Genomic DNA, 6,060 nt, shown 5'->3' with positions numbered 1-6,060 from the left:
GCTCGCCGGCCGGGGTGCGCGGCGCCGGGGCCGCAGGTGTGCGGGGCTGCGGGGCGCCAGGACACGTGCGCGCAGGTGCCGGGCCGCGCGCCAGGGCGGCGGGGCCAAGCGCGGGGAGCGCCTGCCGCTCCGGGTGCACCCACCCGCGCCGGCGAGAGTGAGGCCCCCGGGGGCGGAGGCCTCGGCGGGCCTGCAGAGGCTGCGGTGCAAGAAACGCAGGGCTCTCCATCTGTGCTCCTCTGGGACCTGTCCCCTCCTCACTGCCCCGAGTCCAGGCTGCCACCACCTGGTACCTGGACACCTGGACACCTGCCCCAGCCTCTTCAGCTCCAGCCAGCGCTCCAGGCCCATTCCACCCCCCAGCCAGAGGATGCTTGACCACTGGCCTCCAGAACCCACAATGGCTCCCTATTGCCCTCTGGATCATCTAAACTCGGTGTGTGTTTCTGGATCTTCCCTACCCACGCCTTCCTCCCACCCGCGGCCTCACTCCTCCCCAAGGAGGCCTCCTTGCTCCTCTTCACACGGGCCAGGTTCCTGGCAGCCTCAGCCTTTCCCCTTCCTTTTCCCTCTCCCTGGAATGCCTTTCCCTTCGTCCTTCCTTGGCCAGTCTGTACTTACGTGTGTTTATCTGCCCGGCAGGCTGCAGCACGCAGAGCAGTTGGCGGGCATTCGTGGGGACTGACTCTTTCTCTTACATACTGTGGTGGTTTGGGGGGCCCTGGGCACCCCATGCTTGGGAACCTCAAGTTGGAGGGGGCTTGCCTCATCTGATAAAAGATGTCTTGGCGGAGCAGATGTCCTAGAATCACAAAATAGGGGTGAAGGGTCCCTATTCCCGACTGCTGGGCTGGAACACCGTGGTTCCTGAGGGGAAACAAGTTGGGGCAGAAACAAGACCAGGAGTGGGGTGTCCTGAGCCACCAGGACAGGGTCTGCCTGGCATCAGCCCCATTTAGGGAGCTCACACTATGGAGTCTGGGATGTTACTTCAGTGTAGGGGGCACGGGGCAGAGGACAGTGGCGGGGGGACCCTCCATTAAGACCCCCCACCCCCACAATCATGCTTGTAACACCAGCAAGATTACCCAGTGCTTACTGTGTGCTGGGTCTGTTTCAGACTCTGGCCCTCTTGTGCCTGCTGCAGCCTCACTGTTACAGGTGGACAATTTATTATTCCCATTTCACAGACCAGCAAATTGAGGCTCAGCAATGCCCTTGGTCCCCAGAGAGGGGCTCAAGGTAGTCCTGGCTGCCCTGAGGGCCGGGTTGTAACTGTGCACAATCCCACCCCCCAGACTTCCTGCCCGCTGCACCCTCGCAGCTGCTTCCCTGGTGGCTGGACATCAGCTCAGCCACCTGTGACTCAAGCAGGCTCCATTCCCAGACTGTCGCGTTGGCCGGAGGCCCGGAAACCGCATCCCGGGAGGCTGCAGGCCAGGTCTCACGGGACAAGCGGAAGGACCCCTCCCTGGCCTGCGGAGGTCCAGGAGGAGGCTGTGGGCTCCCCTTCCTCCTGGGTCCCCAAACCCCCAGGCCGACCCAGTGCCCACACAGAGATGTCACTGTTGTGGAGACGGTGTGACCTCAGGGCAGTGGCGAGGGGGCGCTGACCGACTCGGTGGCCAGGATTTGAACCTAGGTCCTGTCCCTTACTGGCTGTGGGACTGACTGTGTGTTAGTTTCCACATCTGTAAAATGGGGACCTGAACAGCACCCATCTTCCAGGGCCACAGAGACTCCACTCAATGACACAAGGGGACAGCAGGACACTCAGTGGTTCTGCCCAGCTTGTGGCTGTTGCTCTGGAAGCCTGGCAGAAGGGCAGGGTGAGGCCTCGGGCACTGCCCGCCTCAGGACCTTTGCACAGCTTTTCTACTTGCACCCTTCCCCCAGACCTCAGCCTGGCTCACCCCTTCCTGACTCATGCCCCTCCCGGACTCCTCGGCATTCTCCCCAGTTCAGACACTGTGTAATTTACCGATTTATTCTGTTTATCACAGGCCCTGCCTTCTTTCCTGCTGCATCCCAGTAGACGCACAGGAGGCACCCAGTAAATACTGCCTGAATGAACAAATGATCCAGTAGCTTTGAGGCAGTAGGTTTTGCCCCCGGAGGTGGGTTTCTGGGGGTCTGAGTGGGGCAGTGGTCCCTGGCTTCCATCGCAGTGTCTGTCACTCCCTGAAACTCCTGTCTTGTCTTCTCTCTGTCCTTAGCCTGTATCTCCCTGCCCCCCCATCCCAAGAGGGAGCCCGTTGAGGGTAGAGGCCACACCTGTCTTGCTCACCACAGTGTCCTGGAGCACATAGTAGGTCCTCAGCAACATGGCTAGAATGTACGCACAGGCATTGCGTTCCATTGCATTTAGTAGAGGGAGGGAGGTGGGCTCAGCCTCTGGGTGGCCCCCCGGGCCCAGCGTCCCCAGTGGGAAGCTGCTGTGGGGACCGAGGGGAGTGTGGAAAGGGGGTGCAGCCAGGGGTTCCAGCTTCCCAGGTGGTGGGATGGCAGTGCCTGGTTGCCAAGGTTATGGCCACCTGTGATGGGGTTGTTGCTGTGGAGATGAACCCCCTGGGAAGAGAGGACAGCTCTAGATGGGGGAGCTGTGGGCAGGGTGGGGGCTGGAAGGTGGCTGCCACCTGCCGGGGTCAGGGGGAGCACTCTGGGTGGGGGTGCGGCTGGGCCATGGCTCTCCCATTCCTGCACCCTCGTGCCTGGGAAAGCCAGCAGGAACCCTTAGGTGGCAGTAATTATTTCTCAAATTAAAAACCCTTATTTTCTCGCCTTCTCTCTCTGGACTGATGGACGGGGCCAGGGGAGAGAGGCTGTGGGGCAGGTGGCCTGGGAGCCTCAGGTGTGGCCCCAGACAAGTGGCTCCCTCTTGTGGTGGGAGCAGAGTCCTGGGTTCCTGGCCAGCATGAGAGCAGAGGGATTGAGGCCCTGGGGCTATGCCCGGTCCCCGCTGGGTGACCTTAAGCTAATGACCTAACCTCTCTGGGCCCCAGTAGCCTCAGCTGGTATGTGGGAATCATAACAGCCAGTCCCTCTAGGCGGCTGGGAGGAAGACGGGGACCTGTGCTACTTACGAGACTGTCCGCTCTGCGTGCACAGCCAGGAAGGGTTTACTGAGCCAGCATTTCCTCAGGCTGTGTGTGGGGATGCCGGGACCCCACAGGCAGCTCCCACCACACAAAGGGCCCAAAAGCTAGACTGCAAGGCAGACATCACAGGGTGAGCTCTGAGGGCCACAGAGGGTGGAAGGGGCCCGCCTGGGGCAGAGGGCCTAGAGGGCTGCCTGGACGTGACATCCGGGCCTTGGCGGCCGTATTGTGTGTCCAAACAGGGGCCTGGAACTGCCATTAGCCCATTGTGCAAGGTGGCCCTAGATGACAGCCCCCCGGTCCCAGGTTACTGTAGGTCTCTGATATGATTGTGATAAACAGGCACCGCCACGCACCCCTGCCTCCCCGTGTGCGCCCTGTGGAGCTCACAAAAAACCCCGCTCTTTGTATTATGGAATTGACCGATCTAGCTGTAGCCTAGGGACCCCACAGCACTCCGCCCTCAGGCCCTAACAAAGGCACCAGCCCCAAGTCCCATGAGCAGTCTCTGCCTGCCCCTGCCTTGATGTCCCCGTGTGGCCCCCCCAACGCATGCCGTGATCCTCCCCTAGAGACTGTGAGTAACAGACTTCTCTGTTTCAATTCCCTCGTAATCTTTGGTTGAACTGAGGCTGACCCTCAAACCCTGCACCCCCAGGTTTCCACCGAACCACCACTGATTTAACAAAGTCACAAGGAGAGAGTATGCTTGCAGAGCCTCGAGCATGGAGCAAGAAGTGAAGATGGAAAAGGCACTCTGACTTTATCTGAAGGGAAGCTGGGAGCCATAGAGTGTTCTAGAGAGGGAGCATGAGGATTGGGTTTGTGTGGCCCTGTCCCCCCAAGCAAGTTCTGGGTTCAGAGTTTAAAAAAACATTAAAAAAAAAAATCTCTCCTCTGATACACGTAGAAATGAATAGACCCCAGCAGATCCCAAGGGAACCCTGTACTTATGTTAGCTTTTGATTATGGACATTTTCAAACACAAGCAAAAGCTGAGAGAATCCTGCAAGGAACACAACCCCAGGGACCTGTCACTAACGTGTGGTCCTTCTGGTGTCATCAGGACCCTCCCCACCCCCCAAACAGACTATGTCACCAGCACATCTCTGACACTGTATCCATAAATCCAGGCGTAAATATTTGTATCTCTAAAACACAAGATCTTAAATAACCCACAACTCCTTTATCATTCTTTAAAAAAAATTGACAGTAACTCCTGATTATTCTCAAACGTCCAGCCAGGGCACAATTTCCCTGATTGTCTTGTAAATTTTTTTTTCCCACACTTTGTTCAAATCAGGATCCAGATCAAAGCCATTCATTGCAGTTGGCTGATACCTCTTTTCACGTATAAGTTCTCTCTCTCTCTCTCTCTCTCTCTCTCTCTCTCTCTGTTTCTCCTAACAATGTGTTTGTGGAAGAAACTAGTACCTTTTGGATTTGGCTGATCATTCAGCTCCCACAGTTCACCCCCCGTGCCTGGTACCCACGGGGTACCTGGCATTTCACCTGGGCTACAGGGCTGAGACGGTCGCAGCCCCTGACCTGATGGAAACTAGACGGATTGGGGGTGGGTGGACGTGTAAGTGAGCAGGACCCTATGAGGCCTTCCTGGCACAGACCCCCTGCCCAGTATTCTCTGCTGCAGCTCCTCTCTGAATTACCTGGATAACTCTTTCATGCATATTTCTTCAGTTTTTCAGATGCTAAAAACCACCACCAAATGGAAGAAATTAACTACTTGATCATAAGCACGTGGCCCCCAGACCTCCTGATGGCTAAGGATTTGAGCACCATCAAACAATCAGAGAAGTGTGCACAGCAGATCACTGACCCTGGCTGCCCCTCCCACAGCAGGCCTTTAAAAATGCCCAGCAGAAGCCCTTCAGGGGGTTCAGGGTTTTAGGAGCGTGCATTACCATTTCTCCTTGCTCTGCCCAGAAGTAAAACTTTCTCGCTCCAAATTCCCATGTTTTGGTGCTTTTTGGCCTCACCGTGCATCAGGCACATGAACTTGTGTCCGGCGACAGGCAGAAAACACAGAAATACCCAGCCGTGTAAGATAAGTGCGGATGATGGCTAAGGATCAAACTCGCTGCCATGGATAAAACTGCAGCTGTGGTAATCAGGAAGGGGGCTGTTTGGGAAGGAGGGTCAGGGAAAGTCTTCGATCGAGTGATGGCCTGGAGGAAGCGAGGGATGAGGCTTGTGAGAGGCAACATTGTTCAGGAGCACAGATAGTACATGCAAAGGCCCTGGGGCAGGAGCAAGCCCAATGCGCTCTAGGGCTGGCAGGGAGGCCACTGTGTTGTGAAGTGGAGTGAACGCCACAGAGAAGAGAAGGGAGGCGAGGGCAGACATAGGGACAGGTGAGATCCTGCGCACCTGGAGGACCCAGGAGTTCAGATTTTGTCTGGACATGATGGGAAGACACTGGAGAGTTTAAGTACAGGGTGTGTATGTGTGTGTGACGTGGTCCGATCTGACCTGCTGCTGGAAGTGGGAGAATTTGAAGAGACGCAGGGAGATGAGAGGAGGCAGGTACCACTGTGATCCAGGTAGGGGCTGCTGGGGCCTGAATCACAGCAAGAATTTTCAGCAAGTAATTGTAATTCAGTAAGTAATTATTGCAGCAGGAACCAGTTTCAGATTTTGCAAATAGAGACCATTTTAGTTCTTCTTCTCCAACGTTTATCACTGATTCCGTTTTCCTATCTTATTACACTGTTTAGGCCCTCAAGTGCAAAGTTCAAGGCTGCCGTGGCCATCCTTGCCTTGCTCCTGGTCTTAGGTGGCAAGCACCCAGTGTGCCACCGTTCACAGTGTTGTTGGCTGTCAGGGTTTCACAGGTGGCCTTTATCAGGTTGAGGAAACCCTTCTATTTCTAGTTGCCCAGATTTTAATCCGAATGGTTGTTGAATTTTGTCAGATGCCTCTGCTGCTAATATGACATGACCAT

The sequence above is a fragment of the Camelus ferus genome, chromosome 22, assembly GCF_009834535.1.
Source record: "Camelus ferus isolate YT-003-E chromosome 22, BCGSAC_Cfer_1.0, whole genome shotgun sequence".
Classification (NCBI taxonomy): domain Eukaryota; kingdom Metazoa; phylum Chordata; class Mammalia; order Artiodactyla; family Camelidae; genus Camelus; species Camelus ferus.
The sequence above is the reverse complement of the archived record's forward strand: the minus strand, read 5'-3'. Positions refer to the sequence as shown.